Source organism: Canis lupus, chromosome 1 (genome assembly GCF_003254725.2).
Source record: "Canis lupus dingo isolate Sandy chromosome 1, ASM325472v2, whole genome shotgun sequence".
NCBI lineage: Eukaryota > Metazoa > Chordata > Mammalia > Carnivora > Canidae > Canis > Canis lupus.
In genome coordinates, this window is record NC_064243.1 from 36,672,197 (window position 1) to 36,696,746 (window position 24,550).

General features: G+C 38.9%; 1 protein-coding gene across 4 annotated transcripts in view; it reads right to left on the minus strand.

Annotated features, from left to right (window-relative positions):
• Positions 1–1,120: 1,120 nt before the first annotated feature.
• Positions 1,121–24,550, minus strand: part of EPM2A (EPM2A glucan phosphatase, laforin) — a 291,921-nt gene continuing 268,491 nt past the window's right edge. For 3 of the 4 annotated variants that reach the window (XR_004806485.2, XR_004806484.2, XR_004806487.2), the window contains one exon: positions 1,121–3,485. The gene's annotated coding sequence lies outside the window, so the exon portion shown is untranslated. The remainder of the gene's footprint in view (positions 3,486–24,550) is intronic. The other variant, XR_007412544.1, reaches the window with a different exon arrangement.

Genomic DNA, 24,550 nt, shown 5'->3' on the forward strand with positions numbered 1-24,550 from the left:
GCTGCACAAGTGATATTCTTTCAAAATCATTGAGAATAAACTATTCATGAATATTAATTACTTCTTAAAAACTTTTATGGAAAATAATTAATAGTGAAGGTTCTCTTACCCTCCCCCAATACATATTCAGATCACTGTATATTATTTAAGCTCTGTTTATATTTCTTTAACACCATGCAAAATATGCAAATCATTTTCTTTCTTTTCAGATTACTAATGTAGTTTTCTTTGCTGTTGAAATAACATATTCATAGCCAGAGGCCAAAGGCTGCTACTGCCAAAGACTGTCACTTTTTGTACAACTAAAGAATATATTTTTTAATTTAATTAGTTTGAAAATGAACTAAAGTTACTGCTTTTCATTTCTTCCACAATAGGAAGGGTAGCCACAGCAAGGTGAACGTGTAACTTTCAAAAAGATCTGGCATTATACACCAGAAGCCTGAAACAACCATTTTTTTCTCATACAGACATTTAATATAATGCTAGATCTATCTGTCTGATGGCAGTGCTTCAAGAACAAGGGTGCTGCCACCAAAACTGCTTCATCCATCATCACTGAATTTCCACCTTAATGAGGTGACTATTAGATGTGAAAGTGGTAGTAAGAATGATGTCTGATGAAATGCTCTATAAATACCTACCTTCACATACATAAGAAATGCTTTTTACCAAAAATGGACCAAATTCTTGGACCACATTCCAAACTTATGGAATCAGAAACTCTGGGATGTGATTTGTTTTAACAAGACCTTTCAGGTATTCTGCTGCACACTCAAGTTTGAAAACCACTGGTCTAGAAGAAGCAATCATTTGCTAAAGGAATGAAGACTTGATTGGAGGCCCTACCAGAGAGGAGCTGGGTGAGGTGTGGGCAAAGTGGAATCATGCCCAGTGTCAATGCAAAGTGTGCAGAGCCCAACAAGATCCATGCCTGAACCCAGGGCTCTATTCTACCAGTCCCTGGTTTAACAGTAAAGCTACCCAAAACTAGGGGAGAAAAAACCTGTTATACAGATGATAAAGGACATCTGAGATTTTCTTCTGGTGAAACTATATTCATAAACCTAGCCCTGGTACATCGAGACAATTGACATGCAATAAAATTATTTAAAACATTTGCTTTAATTTGAGCAATCTTAGGCATTTACAATAAATTGAGAAAAGTACCTGTCTTAGGTAAAATATGATGTCCAAGCATGCAGCTAAGAAACTCCTGTCAGAGGCTATATAATCCCAAAGAGTATCTAAAATCAGTCACATAATTAGGAATATTTTATAGGCTTATAGTGTCACATTGACATAACGATAGCAAATAAAAAAAAAGTTACAGCATAAATGCATATATATTGAAAGTTCTGCACACCTAGGCAAAATATGAGAAAATTACCAGCTTTTTATAATTGTGAGGGATTATCACAATTTAAAATTATGGAAGTACCACATGAGTTAAAATAAAATGCCAGTTAGCAGATTTTTTTTCAAGTTATGAGTCTGAATTTCCCTTTACTGGCATTATAAAAATTTTATAGTTCAAATTGAAAGATGTTTTAGAGTTAAGTTAGTGGCTAAAATATGAACCTTCATGCATATCAGACATGGAATAATACTACCAAAATTATTCTAAAAGAAGTTGTCATCAAATGAAGAAGTTATAAATGGATACAGAAAAAAATACTATCCGTTTGACTGAAGCTTGATTCTAGGTGGTTTTTCAGTATTTTCTAGGTAGGTCACATTTACATAGCTAAGTAGCTAGGAAGTTAGATCCAACCAGTTTCAATGGCAATGCCATTAGCATAGTTATATATTCAATATTCCTTTTCAAACTTAAAGGACTTTTTCTCATTAACAAAAAGACTCCAGCTACTAGTTGAGGGCATAACCCTGCCTGATATAAAGCTTTGTGTCTAGCTGTCCCTTCAAATAAATCTCTGGTTTTCCTGCCTACCATAAGCTGTTGAAGATGGGTTATTTTGCTATTATATAAATAATGCTACACTTTGTAGCAATTATTGGATATTTTCCATTGTATATTTTCCATTGTTCTTCAATTAATTATCTACTATTCTCCATCCTCCTCTGTGCCCCAGAAAGATGACCAGTATAAACATCATCCCCCAGCTTCTTTACTCTGGTTTTGGGGTGCAGTCAGCCAGTATGAAAGCATGGACAGGAGAGCAAAATGTACAAGGAGGGTAAAGTCAAAGAACTAATTCCCTCTGGTCCCTCATTACAAGGTTAAATCCAGTTGGCTTCATTCTCTACCAAGACGCATAGTTGTTGGCCAGCCTTCTCCTGCAGTTTCATTACACTCTCTGGGGTCCATATCTTTCCTTTCATTTCCCTTAACCCGGTTAAACTTTCATCCATTACCCATCTCAGTGGGCCATCTCTTCCCTTCAGAGACTTCAACTGATGTAATTTTTAACAAACACTCATTAGGCACATAGCAAGAGAGACAATGCAATACCAAAGTACTTTCTTTTGCCATTTACTTGAGATGTTTGTATCACAAGGAAAAGTCTAATTCTAGTCTTAGCAAAGCAAAATAAACACCAGAGTAGAAGTATCAAAGCATTCCTTTAAAGCACTCAATAGAGAAAGAAATAGATGCAAGCCATAATGCCTTATGTCTACAGAACACTCTGTAGCTTATTAAATGCTCTCAAAATCATCATCTTACTTTTTAAAAAAGCCTGGGAAATGATGATAAAAGAAAGAGAAAATTTGACTTCATAACTTTGCAGCTTGGGTACAGTGTTTTATGTCTTTAAAGAACATCTTGTTCTATATCTATGTATGTAGCCATTTCCATGTATATAAAGCTCATGCATATGTAAATTCCCTTAGTAGACATTCAGTAAATGATGGCTCCTTCTCTAATTCTAAATGCAATATCTAATTTTGCTATAGTGTTGAATGGTATCTGAATAATAGCCTGGATTTTAAGATTTCTAACAAATGTTCTATGCTGGAGGAGTTTGCAATGCAGTTGAGAAGCAAGTAATACACTATTATTTTTCCATTTATTATTTAAAGAATCACCTCAAGACTTTGTGGCTTAAAAAATAATAATCATTTATAATATTTCTCAATTTCTGTGAGTCAGCAGTTTGAAAGGGGCTGCACTGGACAGTTATGACTCAAACCTCTCATGTGGTTGTCCTTCTTGTCTAAAAGATGGCTGGAGGATCCATTTCTTGGGTGACTCACACATAAGGCTGGCAAGTTGATAGTAGTAAATCAGTATGTATCCATTTTGGCCTCTCTACAGGGCTGCTTGAGTATTCTTATGACATTTCTTCCAAGTATGTGATCCAAGAGAGAAGTTTAGAGTTGCAATATCTTTTATGATCTAGTCTGGATGTCAAACAATATCACTTTCTTCATACACTTAGTCACAAAGCTCTGATTCAATGTGGAAGTTGAACACAAGACTATAGATATTGGGAGCTATCTTGGATAATTGTTATCACATAAACCTAGAAAACAAAACAATAATGCAACTGGTTACCAAATGGGAGTTATTGTGAGACAATGCTACAGAAGAGTCAAAAGAGAGATCAATACAGTTTGGTATTGCAGAGAAAACCTAAAGGATGAAGTGGCATAGATTTGGAATGGCAGGATTTGTAAATGTGAGGAGAAAAGAAAATGTGAACAACAAGAGCTTTTCTGAATAATGTAAAAAACCAAGGATGACTGAGTATAATGTGTCTGAGTATTCCTAAAGATGAATGATGGGAAATTAGAACACAGTAAGGGCCAAATTGGGAACTGGGATTTAATCCTTGCAGGCAAGAGAAAAGCATGCAACTAACATAATGAAATTAACACAGTAAAATTAAGCTGGTAGTAAAAAAATGTATTAGAGTAAGGTAGTAAGGGAGCCGTTGGAATTTTTTAAATTTGGAAGGATAAAGACCTAAACTTGGAGTCTCAGGGACATTTTGGAACAAGAATGAACAACGGTTAGTGTTGGACAATGCCTGAGGAGAACCATTGTTGACTCCATGTCTTCAAACTCAAATAATCTAGAGAATGAGGGTGCTAATGGTAAAAACCAGAAACGTTAGTTTTGAGAGCTTGGATTCCTGTTTAGACAGAATGGGTCTGAGATGAAATACAAAGCAAATAAAAAAACATATGTTACAACTTTGTTTCCATTTGCAGCATTTGTTATCATCTGTGACTCTCTCCAGCCACACCCCTGAATTTTTAGAAAGCAGCTGGTCCACAAAAAATAACTCTTGTTATGAATTAGCATATTACACACAGATACAGGCTGACCTGTTCTCTTTAATGACCTCACAATTTAAACTCAATAGTCAAATAAAATGGCAGCCTAGCTAACAGAGGGGAGAAATGAGGAATTTATTTTTTAAGATTTTATTTATTTATTCAAGAAAGACACACACAGAGAGAGAGAGGCAGAGACACAGGCAGAGGGAGAAGCAGGCTCCATGCAAGGAGCCCGACATGGGACTCAATCCCAGGTCTCCAGGATCACGACCTGGGCCGAAGGCAGCGCTAAACCACTGAGCCACCTGGGCTGCCCGAAATGAGGAATTTTTAAACTACTTCATGAACTGGTGAGGTCATGACAATTACTTACATTTCCTCTGTGAAAACATATGCTATGGACTCAGCAACGTGAATACTAGTGTTCACCAATTCTGAACTGGGGCCAGAAGGGCTATTGTAACTTGACTGAGGATACTTATCAGTGACCAGTGCTCCGGGCTCATCAGTATGAAAGATCCCAGCTCTTTTTTTTTTTTTAATTCTTTATTTATTTTTATGATAGGCACACAGTGAGAGAGAGAGAGAGGCAGAGACATAGGCAGAGGGAGAAGCAGGCTCCATGCACCGGGAGCCTGACGTGGGATTCGATCCTGGGTCTCCAGAATCGCGCCCTGGGCCAAAGGCAGGCGCTAAACCGCTGCGCCACCCAGGGATCCCGATCCCAGCTCTTTCTAAGATGAAAATATACATTTCTCAATAAGTTCATTTCTGAACTTATATATGAAAACCACAAATATAACCAGTTTTCCTTGGTACTGTTCCTGGCATCATGACTTGACTAATTTAAAGATAAAACAATCATTATTGGGATGCCCGGGTGGCTCAGTGGAGTCATCGGGCTCCCTGCATGGAGCCTGCTTGTATCTCTGCCTCTCTCTCTGTCTCTCATGAATAAATAAATAAAATCTTTAAAAAAAACAATCATTATTAAAATATATTTACTAAATATCTGATTATACAAAGAGCTGAGCCAAAAATACTTGACAGTGCTAATGCCACTTGCAGGCAAAAGATGATCAGTTTTATAATATTGGTACAGGTGATCAGTGTGATGGAGATCATAAGAGGAAACCAATTAATTTTGGAGAGGGAAAGAGATGGTATGTGAGAGTGTTCAAAACACATTAGAACATACAATACTGCACGTGCTAGGCATTTAAAAATATTTCAATATGAAAATTTCAATCATAAACAATGGTACAATGAAACCCCCTATACCATCACCCAGGTACAAAAATCATTGACCCACAAATGCCAATGATTTATACGTTACTTTATATTAAAACTCAAAGAGGGTACAAACATTCCAAGAATATACAATTAGTATGTAATAAAGTTGATGTTTGAATTCATGTCTGTAACATCCTGGGCCTTAAACATCCTGGGTCTCTGACAACAGAAGTAGAACGAGGAGAGGATGCAACCTCCAAAAACACCTTTCCAGGTACAGTGTTGGTCTAATAAAAAATGTTATCCTTACCTTGGCAATGCTCATATGCACATATTATTTAAGATTATACATAGAATAAACATAATTTTGAATCAGTACATAGTTGAAAATCAAAGTACATATAATATACACACTCTTGACAAATATCCTTAATAGATGGATCTGAGATGTCATAGTCATCTTACAAAAGCCTATTGAATCAAAAGCAAGGATATCAAAGAGAAGAGGAAAAAAAGAGTGGGTGAGTATAATATGTGGCATTTCAACTGATTCTGTAGATTAAAAAAACGAATTAATTATTTCCTTTTACTGAATTCCAATAACCTTAGCATTGTTCTTGAACACTGGTTTGATTTTGACCCCTTAATTAGATTATAACCTTGTAAAGTATAGGGTAGCATGGTCTCATTTCTATTTGCCTCTCCCATGGAGCCCAGAACTCTACTCAAGACATAATAAGAACTCAGAATATATTTGCTGAGGAATTCAACAAGTTGATGGAGGCTTGGATTCTTGTTCATTTCTCATCCACCCCATTGCCTGTATCAGTAGAGAGCAATGTAGAACTTCTGTCAGAATTGTCATGTTAAATAAATGAGCATCCTGTCGTACTCGTCATAGTTATAGGATGCAAGGAAATGTGTTTTCACAATAGGCCCTGAGATTTGCCTGTGACTGTTGCTATGGCAACAAAAGGAAGGAAAGGCATCTAGGGTCTTGTGCGGCCTGGCTCCCCTGGGGCACTGTTCGGAGTCCTGCTTTGACTTCACCAGTTCCTTCCACCTTAGCAGACACATAGGATTCTGTGGTAATTTGAATATGCAGACAAATGCCAGGGTTTGCTCTTTATGTCTTATCAGTTTTCTGTTTGACTAAGGGTGGTGAAATCAACAGTGACTGGGTAAAAGGAAAAGCATAAGAACAATGCAGTGCATCATTGATGAACAATTCTCAGTTGGAAGGTCACTACACTGGATGAGTTCAATGCAATGATGCTGCTAAAAACAGAGACTGTCTGGAGAGACCTTGGAAGTCAAGGAGAAAACCTCATGAAGACTTAGCCGCCTGGCTATATTTCAGAGCATGACTCCCAGCCAAGAGCAAAGAATAAGCCAAATTATTTTCAAAAGCATTCATGAGGGCCATTAAAGGCTTATGACAACTTTATATAATGAAAACTTAAATTTTAATTATGTCGTTTGAAATTATCACCATTCTCTGTAAAGTTAAATCTGGCACTTGAAGGAAGTCAGGAATAAAGTCTGAGAAGTTGTGAGAAGATTCACAGAATCTTAATAGCAAATAAAGTAAAGAGACATGGGGTCCAACATCTACCTCATGCTAGAATCACCTCCACAATATCTCTATCTTCACAGTATCATCTCCTTTAAGCACTCTGTGATACTGCAACCATTCTAGAAATGCTGAGGAACTCCTCATGAAGTAGAATTCACTGAATCCTGATTTTGACATTTTACTAAGAGATGTGGTACACACACACACAGGATATTATTTAGCCATGGGAAGGGAGGACATCTTGACATATGTGACAACATGGATTGATCTTGAGCACATTATACTAAGTGAGATATGTCAGACATTGAAAGACAAGTACTGTGTGACATTAATCACTCACATATGGAATCTAAAAAAGTCAGACTTGGGGATGGCTCAGTTGGGTAAGCGTCTGCCTTCAGATCAGGTCATGATCTCAGGGTCCTGGAATGGAGTTCCACATTAGGCTCCCCACTCAGCTAGGAGCCTGCTTCCCCCTCTCCCCCATGCTCATGCTCTGTCTCAAGTAAATAAAATCTTAAAAATAAATAAATAATAAAAAGTCAAACTTGTAAAAAGAGACTAAAATAGTGGTTACCAAGGTATGAGGGGTGGAGGGAGAAGGTTGATGTTGTTTAAGAAAACAAAATAGTAAATAAGTCGTAGAGATCTAATGCACAGTATAATTAATATAGAAAAAAATATTATACTATAATCATCAAACTTGCTAAAAGACTAAAATATAATTATCCCATCCTCTAAAAAGAAAGGATAATTACATAACATGACAGAGGTGCTGAATTTCATTACACTGGCAATCATATTATAATATATAAATGCATCAAATTAACACATTGCACACCTTAAATTTAAATAGTGTTATATGCCAAATATATTCAATTTTTTAAATGTCCTTCCTTATATTGAAACTAATATTGCCCCTGTAGACTTCTATTGGCCATAGTTATAAGTTATAAGTTATAAGGCTTTCAGTTGAAAAACTTCTCACTACTGGACTGGCTCACTTACTTTCTTCTCCTGGATCTGAAAGAGACAGGGATGGTGGGCTGCTTAGGCAGCCCTTTATTTCCCTTCCTTATACTCCTCTCTTCACCCCCCTTTCTCTGATAGCCTTTTTCTTCTCTCTAGAAATGGATTGAGTAGGAGAGAGGACTGGAAAACCAGGAAGGCTTTACTTGGTAAGTATTGCCATGATTATGGCACTGACACAATCTGGGCTTGACCCTGCCCAAATTCCGTAAGCCCTCCAGGAGAGTCTCTGGGGTCAAAATAACTCCAGGCCAACACTGTCCATAATTCCACCTTCATACAAGTACAGCCACTCCCAAAGCAGCCCATTCAGCTCTGCTGTCCTGAGCAGCTGGCCAGCTACAGTCTTGCCTGTTGGCTTTTAGATGTGGGACTGGTACCAGTCTCTGTACCTCACAAACCAGGGTAGGAATGGGGTGGTAAAGGATATCATGGCACTCAATCAGCTGCTTCTGAAGAAACTTCTCCAAAACTAGTCTGCCATCTTTGTAATATCAACTTCCTAAATACCCTTAGAGTTTTTTCTTTCGTTTTCCCCTCTGTATAGTTTCTATGTAGAGGATACCCTGAAATACTAAAGGAGTACTCATACTTAGCACCTCTGCTTTTCCCTCCTTTGAGTCTTCAACCAAAACTGAAACAGAGAGTCCTGCTTTCACATCCTCTTACACAAATACCACCCTTCACTCTCGTCCTCTTCTCTACACTTTGCTCTGCAAATTCCACTTGGATGTCCCCTGAACAACACTTTCTTCCCAACCCCTAGGCTATCCCACAATTTCTCCCTGTTGGATTTCCCACCTTTGCAAATACCCTACCCCTTTCTCTGCCCAACCGATTGTCATCATCTCCATTTTTTTCAGCCATTTGTTTTTTCTTATGTGTCTCATTTTAGAAAGTTCTATGGTGGCTTCCTACAGATCTACACAATTATTCTTTAAACCATTTTTCAAAAGCCTCATTTGGCTCCTTTCCTTTTCCCATGTCCTAGTTTGTCTTCTGTTTCCTATCATTCTGCCCACCCACTCCATTTAGGCTCTCTCCTTTGTCAAAACTGGGACACGCGCTGACTACTGTTCCTTCAGTCGTAATCACCAAGCGCTCACTAAATCAAATACCTGCAGAGTATTTAGCACTTTTCTTGGCTTACAAGATCAGGGAATTTAAGGGCTGTCTTCAGGGAGTTTCACTTTTATCGGTCAGGACAGAACGCATCAAAAGAAATAAAGAATGTTCACTATGTTAAAATATGTGACTTGACAATGTGCAGGTTTTCACTTAGACCGTAAAGCTGGCTTCTGTAAAGTTCAAAGAAATTCTGAAATCTCTTCTCATCTGTGAGGTCTTCCCACATTGTTCACAGAAGGACCACTTGTTTCACTCTGACAATTTTTGACATGTTAGGTCCACAGATGCACCTACCTTAGCTTGCCACGATGAATATAAATTTCCCCTAAACTTGTACATGAGATACATTTTTAATTTAGGTTTTGCATACAGTAGTTAAATCCTTTTACTTCCAGTTCTAACTCTGCCTGATATTTAGCATCTAAATAGTTGGGTGAAGAATCAGGTTCCTATCATTTCTTTTTAATCTTTTCTAGCATACAGACTTTTAGATGTTTAGGGCTTTATGATGGTGATAATAATGTTAATGACAATAATGACACCTCTGATTTGTGTCACACTTTAAAAATAGTTGTGTACATTATCTTATTTGAGTCTAAAAATGCATCTGCAATGATTATGACTATTCTGCTTATGATTGAACCTCTCAGAGCACATAATAGCTGTCCTGCCTCCCACAAGCTCTGTTCTCCATAGAAAGCTGCACCCCCTGAGTTCTCTTGCTCAGGTAAATCTCCGCCTCCTAAGCCCATTTGTTCATGCTTTTCTGACCCTAACTACAAAGCTGTTGATTTGGTTACCATTCTTGTTCTCCACCTTCTCCCTCAGACTTGACCAGGTCCTTTACCTATCAGGCCTGCCTTACTCCAGAACAAAGACTGTAGTTCTGCTTTGCTCTGTGTCCTGTAGTCAAGTTCCATCACCACCCAATCCCAGCTGCAGATCTTGAAATCAGTGTCTTGACCCTGATCTCTGAATGAGGGTGTCCATCACTGCAATTGCCAATGAAAGGAGTAATCTAACACCCCCAGCTTAGAGACCTACATGAGTTCCTGTTTTCTTCCCACATCAATGCATGATTCTAAGACACGATATCCATCCTTCTGAAGGTCTGCAGTTGTTATTCTTTTTTTAATATTTTATTTATATATTCATGAGAGACACAGAGACAGAGAAAGAGAGGCACAGGCACAGGCAGAGGGAGAAGCAGGGTCCTCACAGGTTGCCCAACGTGGGACTTGATCCCGGGTCTCCAGGATCAGGCCCTGGGCAGTGCTAAACCGCTGAGCCACCCGGGCTGCCCTGCAGTTGTTGTTCTTAATGTAGATTTGATGTTAGCGCAAAATGAAGTCAATTTTCCAACATTTGTGATAATACTAAAGTGTGACCATCGGGACTACACTAGATGATGCCCCATTTCATAACTTAGACTTTCCTCAGTGCTTTTTCTCATGAAAACTTGACCACTACTAACTAGCTTTTGTTTTTATAAAGGATTATAAAAACAGCTCCAGTTTTCATGAATTTTTCCTATTACCCAGAAGTAGAACATATTGAGCAATAGGAGTGCCAATGACTTGCAGGAATGAAAAGCCCAGCAGATAAATACAGAGATGGCAGAAAGCCTGAAAGATGAGGATAATGTTGGGAGATCACAGACAGCTGAGTGTTACCGCTACAGGAAGAGTTTGCACATGGCCTGTCTTTAGGCTAGACAAGGGTGTTTCTATTTTAGAGTAAGTTGTCATGTATTTCCTGAGGGAAAACTGTTTCAAATGCTTTTACTTACAAGTTGAGAGCATTACAGGATGTGCTTTTATTCTTGTTATTAAAATGTAGGTGATTTGTTACAAAATAAGCAAACCAATAATAGTATGAAGGTGATTTATGTTTAAGGGTTCTAGGAAATATAAATTGATTTCTTCATTTTTTAAAAATTGTTACTCTATTATCAGATATTGGAGAGGGTAATCAAGATGTCATGACCACTAGTAGACTTGAGAGCTTGTTTGGGCAATTAGAGGCTCTTCACTCCCTCCGTCCTTGGAATGCATCCTCCACCCTCTGTTTCCACAGTAGGAGCTGCCCAAGGATACAACCTTGAGAGAGTAAGGTGTTGTTAAGACCATCTGGACTGTGTATGGTGTCTGAATCCAGTTTCAGCATTTTCATAAACTTTTAAGATGCTGCTAGAGGAGCTTGGATATCTACTCATCCTGGGGTCGCCTAAGACAAGACTCATGAGTCAATTCCCATGCTTATTAAACCTACCATCTATCAATCTGGAGTGGACTGCCTTTCCTTAGGTTGCTCTCTGTTATCTTTGCACATGGGCCAGTTTTAGATTCTACCTGGGAGGCTCCTGAGGTTGCAAACTAATAATTAGTGAGTCAGCCAGGCGACCAAAGAAATGGGCCTTGAGAGAGGCATCTGCCAGGGAAATCCCAAGTTGGCCATTGACCTTTATGTGGGAAGGGGCGGCCCATATGTTAGATGCCTGTGGACCACTGAAGGAGTATGGGGATGCCCTAAAAATACCAGCCTGTCTAATGCACTTGTTTAAGGCACTGTGCAGAGCACACTATGGTGGAGAAGGGAAATGCATGGCTGCACAATAGCCAGGCTTCTACATTGGGGAGGAGGTGACATTTCTCTGACCTGGCAGAGAACAAAGAAAACGAGTAATATCACCACATGCAATGCCCTCTGACAGTGCGTACATAGCACTCAGAGGGTTCAAGCTACTCATTCCCTTCTAAATTGGATTATCCTGGCCTACAGGGTGGCTTGGCCCAATGAGGGGGAACTCCCTGGACATGCGGGTCCCTAGAAATCTACTGAGGAGTTATGCCAAATTCTTAGGGAGCTGAGAATGAGACAGGCCCCTGTCTTTGAAGGCCTTGATCCAGCCACATTCACTGCAGGAATGAAAGACTCTGTTCTGTCCCAGCACCTGGTATGGGATGCTGATATCCATGCTGAGCACATCCATGGGACAAGGTATTTCTGATGTTGGGCTGATCCATTGCTGATCTGGAGGAAACTGATGAATCCCAGAAACAGGTATGGGCAGTGGGAAAGACCCAAAATAAAGAGAGAACTCAGAAGGCCAAAAGGCTATCCCAATTGGTTGTAAAAATAAGCCAGTAAAGATAATCTGGAAGCAAATGTGGTTTGACCTCATTGCTATGGGGACCCCACTTGAACAGACAGATCAATAACTTAACACTGTGTTGGTGGGTCCATGGAAAGCTTTAAAAATCTGAACAATAGTTCAGACCTGCCTTATCTGTTCCTACTGTCACTGATGCCCTGACTGCTCCAGCAGAAACCCTAGGGATACAGTCCTATTCAGAGTGGATGTTTCCCACGCCCTGGGTATAAGATGCAGGTCAAAACTGACTCTAGGTGAAGGCCATCAGAGGGGAGGCAATCAGAAGCCTCATGTTGAGTTCACTATTCATTGGCCCTCCAGAAACAATGAAAAAGTGACCGTCCTGGTGGATATTCAAGCCAAATGTACTCTAATACATGGTAACCCTTACAAGTTTTCTGGCCCCCTCAGCATCATTGATGGTTATGTGGGAAAAATAGTTATGGTCAGGAAGGTCCTTTTGACATGGTAAACTGGGCATTCTTCCCACCATTCCCAATAACATGAAGATTTTATCTCTCCAATACCAGAGAGAATATTGGGCACTGATATCCTACAGGTCAAACTCTGCAAACCTCTATTAGTGAATTCCACCTGCAGGTTAGAATAATCAAACCAGTGCTAAGGGGAAATGCACCTGGGAACCAATAACCGTGCCATCCCTGCAAAGAACTGTAATTGTCAAACAATAAAAATTGCATGGGAGGTGTAAAGGAGATAGGAGAAACTATCCAAGAACTACATCCAGTGGGTATTATATACTTTGCCCATAGTGCCTTCAATAGGCCATTATGGCCAGTAAGAAGCTAGATGGCTCAACGCAGATTAACAGTGGACTACCAAGAATTAAACAAGGTAATGCATCCATCTATGTGGCTGTGCCCAACATTGCCACCATCCTAAATACTTCGGTTATGGTCCTAAGAGTACACCATGTTGTGCTGTACTTAGCAAATGCCTTTTTCAATACACTTCTGGCCACTAAGTTATAAGATCAGTTTGCCTTCACATGGGAGAGGCAACAATGGACCTTTCGAGTACTCCCCAAGTTTACTTACACAGCCTCACCATATGTCATGGGATAGTAGCCAGAGACTCGTCACTGGCTACCATCCCACATAAGTAAAATGGGCCCATTACATTAACAAAAAAAAATGTTAACATTTGAAGACTTGCTTCTGCTACAAGACACTGCAGACTTTGCTGGAACATCTGTAAGAGAATAAGAATAGATAGTGAACTCACAGAAAATTAAGGGCCCAGGCCCTGGGAGTTTTGAGGAGTTGTTTGGTCAGGCAATATGTGCATTATCCCAGAGGCTCTTATTGTATTGAGGCACAAGCCTATCCAACCCCTAAAAACATGAAATGGTTGTAAGCCTTTATTGGGATTTGAGTGTTTGGAAGCCTTTTATTCCTCACTTGGCACAGTGCCTCCATCCCTTATACTGTCCGGTAAAGAAAGAGCAAGTGTAGACTGGGTATCACAGTGGCAAGCCACCTCTGCAAAGGCAGAAATACCAGTGAAACAGACTAAAACTCTGGGCATCTCCCAGGTAGGGTTCCCATTGGAATTAGATGTGTCTATGACTCTGAAAGGTATTGATTGGGCTGACAGAGACAACAGAAAGAGATAATACCCTCAGAATCTTGGTCCCAGTTCCAGAAGGGAGAAGAAACCCAACATACCACCAACACCTCCTAACAGTGCACATAGTGCTCCTCCAGGTATAGCCTCCCCCTTACAAAAGAATGGCATATCATGGTAAGAACTTCCTTTTCTAACAAGGGGTGGATTAAAACTACATCCCATGGACCAATCTCTGTCATGGCTCAAACCCCCACTTTTACTAAGTGGCATGCTTATTTGCAATAGAGGAAAACCCTGTCCACCAACCCACTGTCTCTAAAATTGCAGATACTCCTAAGCCCATAGAGTATGTAGATCTTCTAAATGCTCCTGTTTCTCTTGTGGCACCTGTGACCTGCAGACAGGGAACACAGGAAATTCCCACAGATGCCTGATGTATAGATTGGTCTATTGAGACAATCTGTCCACATGAACTACAGTTGTTATCCAGCACCATCTGGATGGAGACAGGAATAACCAGAAACAGAGCAGTTTGATTGGTGATCACTCATGAGCCCTGGCTGTTAACACTTCGCACTAACATTTGGACTATTCTAAAGGCATTAGCCCTATGGCTCAGACAATGGGAAGTCAAAAAATGGATGATCAGAAATAAGTCCTTGTTGGGTCAAAATGTAAAAAGGTATTTGAGTTCATCTATAAGAGCCTGAGGCAGACCTCATTGTTTTCCATGTCCCTGCTCATAAGGTACCAACTCTCTCTGGCAATTAGAAAGCTGATACTCTAAGTGGGGTATGAGCCCTAGCAACTGACTCATCATCATATACAGCAGATTGGATACAGAGAAAGAGTGGTCACCACAGTGCGTGGATGCAATGGCATATTGCCAAGGATACTGGATTGCCCTTAAAACACAGTGACTGGATTAATACAGTAATAGCATGCCCTGTGTCTTCTAAACCATGCCCAAGGCAACTGCTGAAGAAGTCTGGGGCCATCCACTAGTAATTATATTAGCTCCCTCCCTGCAAGTGAGGGTTCTAAATACGCCTTGGCTTGTGTGGACTCTTCAACTGGCCTAACCCAAGCTTCCTCCTGTCACTGTGCAAGTCAGACTGCCACTATTAGGAGAGTAAAGAGGCCAAGTACCATACATGGATACCCTCGTAGAATAAACAGTGATGGGGTCACATTTCAAAGGTCATGATGTGCAAGACTAAGCAAAAGAACATGTCATTGAATGAAGGTCCTATCTCCCCTGTAATCTGCAAGCAGCAGGGTTAATGGAAAGAGAGAGAGAAGATTAAAGCAACAGATTTTTTAAAATAATTATTAATATAATAATCATCAATATGTAGTTATTATATATTATATCATATCATATAAGGAGATCATATCATATAATATAAGGATATATATATATATATATATATATATATCTCCTTACTAAATCTATCCAAAAACCCTAAATGATAGCTGGCAAAGCCTGTCCTTATCAAACACTGAAATGTCTCTAATGAAAAATGTTGTCCTCTAAAATAGGGATGGTCCGGGATATTATTATTGCCTTGCAAGGAAGCACCTGTGCCATTATCCAAAAAAAACCTATATGTTCATATCTGATAAGTCTGCTAAAATATCATTTTTATTAAATCACATAAAAACACAAGTGAATGCCCTGAGTGATTCAGCCCCAGCCTAGGGGACTTAGTGAATCAATGGCTGTTGGTGGGGAAAAAAATGTTTTTTTTGAGAATCATCTTAATCTGCTTCTCTTACATGTGCCTAAATTGTTGCTATGGTTTCCACCTCCAATACAGCCAGGTAGCCACAAAACCAACTACCTCCATGCTAGTAAACCCCTTGCTACAGCTCAGGGCACATTACAAAAGAGAAGGGCATTTAAGATTATAAGCACTGGTCATCCAGAGGATGTGATCGCAAATTGAACCTCAAACTGGACCCAGGCACTTAAAGGCTTCTCACTTCCTCCTCTGTCCTCCAAATGTACCGTCTGCCCATCATTCCCACAGTGGGAGCTGCCAAAGGACACAGCCTTGAGAGAGTAAGATGTTGTTGAGACCATCTGGATGGTATATGTGACTAAACCCCATTAAGGCCTCTCTGTGAATTTTAAGAATCTGGCGGGTGGGCATGGAGATCTACTCATTTTGTTGTTACCCAGGACAAGCCTTGTATGTAAGTTCCCTTGCTTATTAAAAACTGCCACCGGCAAAGCTGGAGTAGCCTGCTTTTTCTTAGATCTCTCCTTGCCCTCCTGGTAGGGGGACCAGTTTTGGATTTCACCCAGAAAATTCCCAAGGTTGTGAACCAAACCAGAGTTAAATGCATTTTTTACAAGAAAAGGTGAAACAATTAAAAAAAAATCTATTAGAAGAGTTTCTACAGGGTGTTTAGAGGACAGAAAAATTTCCTCTGTTGAGGAATTGAGCCTCTTCCCCTAAAGGCTGAAATCGCTCTCCTGGCTAAGTAGGCTGCCTGTTGGCTGAGGCAATTTTAAGACTGGGTTGGCATTTCCAACCAAGCTTAGGCAGCTCATCAGAGGGGGTGCGCAGTCTGGAGTTTAGATAAGGTTTCCCAGAGGTTTTAGTTGCTCTTCACTTATTTCAATTTGGCTTTCTCCTTAGCTGGCTCCTACTTAGCGTTTCAAGCTTGTGTTACTATCCTGGTTTTCAATAGTATCAAATTCTAAAGTAGTCTATAAAACTGTATGGCTGTGCTTCATGCAGAAAAACATACTTTTGCATCTCATGCCAAGGAATATGACTCTAAAAACTGTCAGTCTCACAAATGCCTTGACCCTTCAGCATTCCAAGTACTTGGCCTGTCAGTTTTCTACCATTTTATAGCTTTTGAAAAATGGAGTACTGAGTTAGTCAGGCTCGGAGGCTAAATTCTCTTCAGTTAGTGTGTTTCTCCTAGCATAGTACATTCATCTATGCAGGTAAAAGAATAACCTTCCCAAAAGAGAACTACAGGATGGATTTTCTGGCTGAGGCTCCAATATAATTTGACTCTAAGTGCAACTCAAGGCAATCACTTATCATTACTCCATGTTATATTCATATTACTCAGATATTTTCTTAAACCCAAGAGAGTGACTTTTGGGACGCCTGGGTGGCTCAGTGGTTGAGCATCTGCCTTTGGCTCAGGTTATGATCCCAGGGTCCTGGGATCAAGTCCCGCATTGGGCTCCCTGCAGGGAGCCGCTTCTTCCTCTGCCTCTGTCTCTGCCTCTCTCTGTCTCTCATGAATAAATAAAATCTTTTTAAAAAGAGAGAGAGAGAGAGAGAGAGACAGAGTGTGACTTTTTTCTCAGTTTAGTCTTTGCTCCTGTCCCATCACTTTGCACTCGTTTCACCTTAGCCATACTCAGGAATCAGCTGCACCCAGACTTCATGCCTGTATCTGGCAAACTGAAAGTCTTCCCTGTGGTCACAACCCTGTAGCCCTTCGACATGACAGCTTCCAGGTGCCCAGTTGTTCCGTGCCCCAACCTCCTTCATTGGCGTTAGGTGCTGCCTTCCATTCTGACCCCACAATCCAAATGTGAACCACATTCACACCTCAGAACCCTATTAGTTTGCTACTCCTTAATCCCTCGCCTCTCCATTCCAGATTCTGTCCTCCTTCAGTTCTCATGGGAAGAAGAATAGAGCCAGGAGACAACTGTTTAGGCACCTGGCCTGGCCCTTGCACACTTCTGCCCTTCATCTGGGTGTTCCAGGCTATTCAGCAACCTCTAAATTACCTCTAATCTGCTGTACACTGGTTCCAACTCTCCTCACTCTCTCCTCAGTAAATGCCTACGTGAGAAAACAGAAAAGAGCTGGCGTAAATTCCCACAATTTTTTTTTCCCTTCAATGCTGAATGTTTTTTGTTCAGCTTTTGTTCACTGTTATGTTTCCTTCCATAAAGCTTCTTTCCAGGAATGTTTCCTCCCTTTGTGTGCTCCATCCCATCTGATGACTGGAGGCTCAGGAGAAGGAAGATCCAAATGGAAGAATGGCATGAGCTCGGGAAGAGATCTCTGCCTGTGACCACTGCAGAGGCAGCCAGAAATTACACCAGGACCGACTGTCACACACCAAAAAAGCAGGATTTATAGCTCTGCTGGAACGAGACCTCTCTCAAGAAGAGCTGGAGTGGACAGATGTTGTTCTGGCTGCCCACTACCTGTTCTTCCGTCACTCTAATTTTCTCATTAGGAAAACCCTTCTGAAGATTTGGTGGTATCTCTCATCAAGATACTCCACACCATTCCTGCCAAAGGATGGGAAAATGACCTCAGGTTGGTTGAATTTGATCCATTAACAGACTGGCGCATGAACTGCTGATCTGATTCATGCTGCTAGTAAAAGAATGACTATTCCCAGAGGCAAATATCCAGCCCTGCTGCTCTGAAATCTGATTGTTCCGTTTTCCTTTCACTTCCACCAAGCTATCCTATGTACTTCAAAAAACGTCTTTATGAATTAAAGCACCACAAATCAGTTTCTGGTACTTCATACCAAAGAAAAAGTATTGGATCAAGAGACAAAATTGTGCCTCTAGTTCTAGTTCCTCTATAGACAGCTGCAATTTATTTGTTCCTATTTTGCTTTACCTTCAGTCTAAGATTCTCACCTTGAGAAGGCATATCCAGATCTCTCAAGTATGTTTTTAAAACCATACACATGCATTTCCCATTCAAATTCTGTCAAAAGTCTGTCCCCTCTCCTCAGCACTCCCATGCATTGCCTTACCACGGCAATTAAAATCCATAGAGTCTTCATAACTAACAGAAGTGTGTTCTATCCTTCAGATGTGCTGGGTGGAAAATACTCTGCCGTACTAGGATATTTCCAAAGGTCCTTCTAGGTCTAGCACCCTTTGAGCTGATAAAATACTATTTCAGAAATACAACTGTTTAGACAGGTTATGAAAGAAAATTTAAAGCAAAAGCAGATGGAAGTCTAGGAATAGAAACAGGAATCAAATCTCAAAATTGGAGAAATAGTGAAAGATTTTGATGTGAGTTGCTTTAAGCACAATGATCAAACTTGTAGCATATATATTCATTAGGACTCAATGAGTCTTTTCATATTTTAATGCCCCAGCACAGAGGGCTTCAATTTTTTGAAGACTACTTGGCTTGAAAAAATTCTGTTGTGTTTCTTTAACACACTCTGTTTTTAGAAAACTTCTACTGCATTAAATATTAAGACCTTCAGTGTGCTTATATAATAACTAACATTCAGTGTCAAAAAGAAAACATTTTTGAGAGGTCTAACTGAATGCTACTAATCTAAAAGAACATGGTACTAAAACTTTCTGAATAATTTGTTATTCATTAATGAAAGATAACAAATGTGAATGATACAAAAAGAAAAATAGTTCAAATAAATCAAATCTACACTAATGAGCTAAAATTAAACATGAATTAAACATTGAATAGTTAAGATGTTGAAGAAATACCTAGGGCAGCCCAGGTGGCTCAGCGGTTTAGCACCGCCTTCGGCCCAGGGCGTAATCCTGGAGATCTGGGATCGAGTCCCATGTCAGGCTCCCTCCATGGACCCTGCTCCTCCCTCTGCCTGTGTCTCTACCTCTCTCTCTCTTGTTTCTCATAAATAAATAAAATCTTAAAAAAATATACCTAAATAAAAATTTTAAATATATTTTAATAAGAGTCATCATTTCTGTTGTGCATTGCTGGCTTCTTTCAATGGAGAAATGTTAAGAACACTGAAATCAAAATCATAGTCTCTGTCAGTCAGCTTTGACACAATGGACTCCTAAGGGGCCAATTACTTATTTATAATGAATATACTTTATTTTTATTAAGTCATCAGTCATTTTTTCTATTCTCTTTCTCTCTTACACACATAGACACATATTCACCACCCCCATAGTTTTCAGGCCAACAATGTTTAATATTGCTCTATTTTGACACTTAAAAGAGCATATTCTTTGATATGATATTCTCTGCCCCTAAAATTGCTTAAGATCATATGGAATAGACCCATATGCTTATGATATTCTGCAATTTCTGCAAACTGTTCACCATATGTTCCTACTGGAACTTTTAAAATTATGTTTTATCCTTGCTGCATCGATAATTTCAGAGGCTGGTGCATGCATATAATTATAACTTCATCCTCTCCATTGCTTTTTGTATACCTTTTATAAGTTCCTTTTATATAACAGGTAAGAAACATTAGTTCAAAGAAATGAGGTAATTAAAATTTAAGAGCTAATCATGAATCTAACTAGTTCCTTACCTTGGCAGTGAACATCCACTTTGGAAACTTCTAATTATTTCAACAATAATTACATTGGCAGGAGGACAACGGAGTATGTAATTTATGATCATAATTATACCATTTAACTGTACCTTACCTAAGCAAATCTTTGTGAAACTTGATGCTTGGTAACACTATGGCTTACATCAGAGTGGTATCACTCAGTCTGTTTCACAAGTTTCATTCACTATTTCATCAATGAGAGATAAGATACAGTATATAAAATGCTATAAATGGACAAAGAAGGACCAAATGGGAAGCATATTTTTTGTAAGAACATTATATTACATAGTTTTACCCATGATGCACTCAAATTTTACATCTCATTTTTTGTTCAGCATTGAATAACAAAAGATTTTTCCGTGCTGTTGTATAATTTTGGGGAAGTGATGAAGGGAGTTTTCTACTATTGTGTTTATGCGTTTGTATAATTTTTTAAGAACAGGGGAAAAGAGCATTGCGGGGCAATTTTGATTTCTATGGAAAGTTGTGGGGACAATTAGAGCAGTGTTTGTTAAAGAAATTCAAAGGTAACCATTAAAGAGAATTTGTAAAAAGCTTTCACATTTCACTGGGAGGTAAGGAAAAAGAAGCAGAAATAAAGAAAAGGGTACACAGAAAACTGAAATAAGATAGTATAAAGTTCAAACGTGCTAGTGATAACAACAAATATAAATGGATTAGGTTTTAGATGTAGATAATATCAGATTTGGACTAAAAATAAAGAGATACATGCTATCTATGAGAAATATATCTGAAGCAAAAAGGCAAGTTTAAAACAAGATAACTGAAAGAGATACAACTGACAAATACTAAACAAAATAACACTACTATCAGATAAAAGAGTAATTTAGGGAGAAAAAAAGTACTAAAAGAAATAATAGGAAGTTCTACACTATGATTTTGTTTTCTTTTCTTTTTTAAAGATTTATTTATTTGAGAAAGAGACGGTGTACATGCAAGCCTGAGGGAGGGGCAGACAGAGAGGGAGAGAAAATCCTATGACTAGCATCCTTAAGACTAAGCCCAGAGCCCAACTCAGGGCTTGATCCCACAACCCATGAGATTATGACCTGAGTCGAAATCAAGAGTTGCATGCTTTACCAACCAAGGTGCCCTTTTTTTTCTTTTTTTTTTTTTAAATAAACTATACCCCCAACATGGGGCTTAAACTCATAACCCCAAGATCAAGAGTCAGTCACATGCTTTACAGACTGAGCCAGCCAAGAGCCCCTACACTATGATTTTTTTAAAAAGCCATTGATATATTGGGCAGCCTGGGTGGCTTAGCAGTTTAGCCCTGCCTTCAGCCCAGGGCCTGATCCTGGAGACCCGGGATCGAGTCCCATGTTGGGCTCCCTACAAGGAGCCTGCTTCTCCCTCTGTCTGTGTCTCTGCCTCTCTTTCTGTGTCTCTCATAAATAAATAAATAAAGTATTTTTTTTAAAAGCCATTGATATATCTACAAACTATGTATATGTATGTTTGATGATATACATATATATATATAAGATTGGAGATTAATTTAAAATATCTGAAAGTGCCAGTTTTATACCTTTCATAGTTAAGAATACTTTATTTTTCTATTTTCTATTTTTCTTTATAAGTCAAAGAATTTGTCCTTATAGATGTGCCATATATTTCTGTAAATTCTTGTGCAAAAACTATAAAATTGGTTATCTTTATGTCATTGGAAACCAGAAATGTTATTCAAATTGCTCCATGTCACTAAAACTTGAGCCAATTCATCCTCCTCAGGAAGCTAGGCCATCAGGAAAAGTGAGAACCTCTAGGCAAGGGTCAAAATGTCTTTACCCACCATTGCTAGCTCTATTACCACCATTCTTTGATATGTGCAGTTGACTTTTTCTCAGTTTTACATGCACTACAATGATGATATAATTTTATTTTTATCCTACTTTTGTCCTACTCCTTCAAACTAAATTGCCTCCCCAATTCCATTCCTAAACTACAAGTATGAAGCCACCAATGATCAACAAGGTAGTACCAACAAGAGTGCTGTTATTTTTAACAATTAAGCAACCAAAGATTTTGCTCTAAGTATTCAACACAAGTTCTTTGACTTATAAAGAAAAATAGAAAATAGAAAAATAAAGTATTCTTAGCTATGAAAGGTATAAAACTGGCACTTTCAGATATTTTAAATTAATCTCCAATCTTATATATATATATATATATATATATATATGTATATCACAACACTAACTCACTTCTACCCTATAATGTTTAGCCCTGTTTATATTTTACAAGAAGGAATATTTGTCACATATTTTCAAATGTATTAAATTCTAGTCACATATTAGTTACTGTTAGTTACAGTCCATTTTACTAATCAGCTTAAAGGAGGATTTAGAAAAGTGAAGTGTATAATAAAATGTATGGTCTTTTTCCATACCTTATGCTTCCAATTTTTCACCATCTTTTATTTTGTATTTTCTTCTATCTCTTTTTAAAATTTATTCTTCTTTTTCTACATATCCCACAATGGTCTTCCCCAACCATTTCTTAAACACTTGATTTAGACCTCCCTACTTTTTTTTTTTTCCAAAATTGTACTGATTTCATTGCTCTGAGAAAGGATACATTCCATCTAGGAGAAAAAGTAATTTATCAGCTTTGAATATCAAATGTTATGTTTTGTTTATTTGGCTTTTTCCCCCTACCATGACAATAGTTGTTACACAAAGGTTTTGACAAAAGGAAAGGGCTTTTCCACTCAAGTTTGGTAGTCTTGACCATCAAGTTTACCACAATCAGGAGTACAGAAGTTAGAGGATATTAATGGGTATGTCCTGTCCTAGGGAAGGGGGAAGCCTGAACTGAAGTCTGAACACTATAGATTGTACAAAGAGGGGGACCCCTGGATGGTGCAGCGGTTTGGCGCCTGCCTTTTGCCCAGGGCACGATCCTGGAGATCCGGGATCGAATCCCACGTTGGGCTCCCAGTGCATGGAGCCTGCTTCTCCCTCTGCCTGTGTCTCTGCCTCTCTCTCTCTCTCTCTCTCTCTCTCTCATAAATAAATAAAAATTAAAAAGAAAAGATTGTACAAAGAGAAAAAAAGTCAGAAGTAGGAAAAGAAAATATTCAGACATTTGGGTCCTGACTTTCTCATATGCATAAAACTTCCAAACAAGAGAGAACAGTAAGCCAAAGGCTTTCTACCCACTTTCTGTTTAGAACTTTGGGTAGGGATGACCAGTCATGATGAGCTTGCCAGTGTGTTGCCAGTATGGCAACAGATAGCACAGTAGCAACAGGAAAGCATTCAGATTATTGAGTCTGAAGCAATTCCCCATCACCTTTTACTCACTGGCAAGGAAATGCTCAGTAGTTCTATATATTTTTCCAAACTCCCAAGGCCGGATGTAGAGGGGAATAAATGGCTAGAGAAATTTCCAGAAAGATTCAGGGGTCACTATTACATTGGAGAAATCATTCCTAGGTAAGTATTATAGAGTACATTACTAGTCCAGAGAGTAAATGGGTTTCTCTGCCAGAAACCAGGTATCTGTGAGATGAGTGGGAACAAATTGCTACATGCCCTAGAGCACTGCCCAAGTGAACACAGCACAAGTTACATCAGCAGTGGTCTACAGGAGCAGCAAGGAGACTATATTAGGACCAGCCCTTCCATACCTTGGTGAATACCAACCAACTACCAGCAGTCCTACAACTAAAACTAGCAAAAAGCCTGCACTCTATCCCAGCCCTTCAGGACAATAAACTTCCCCTAAATTCCAAATACCATATCAGACAAGGAAGAAGCAGAATAGAGAAACAGCCTGATGGTGAGTGTAGTTTTGAATTGACTATATACTTGTCTGAGAGAGCTTGTTTTAAACAAAAGGAAATTACTAAACTGAGAGAGAGAGAAAAAGCATTAATTGGAAAATTTTAAATTTAAGTTATTTATACCCTAATGCCTAGCAGGGTATGGTCTATTCAGAAAAATTAGATTAGTTATAGAAAAATAAAGCATACAGAAGTGTAGAAGCATAAATCATTACACAGTCTACATTACAGTGTGAATATGTAATTCACAATGCACACCCTGTGTTCTTAGAAGTATTACTATTATGTGTGGTCCCTCTACTGGATACAGTTATAGATACATATAGGTCGACTATTATAGTAGTATACTCTAGTAGATCTATATGTATCTATACTTTATCTACTTATTTGTCTAATATAGATAGTTTTATAGCTATATATGGTAGAATATAGTATGTAGACTATGTAGATGAGCTTGTGTGTTTACTCATATGTA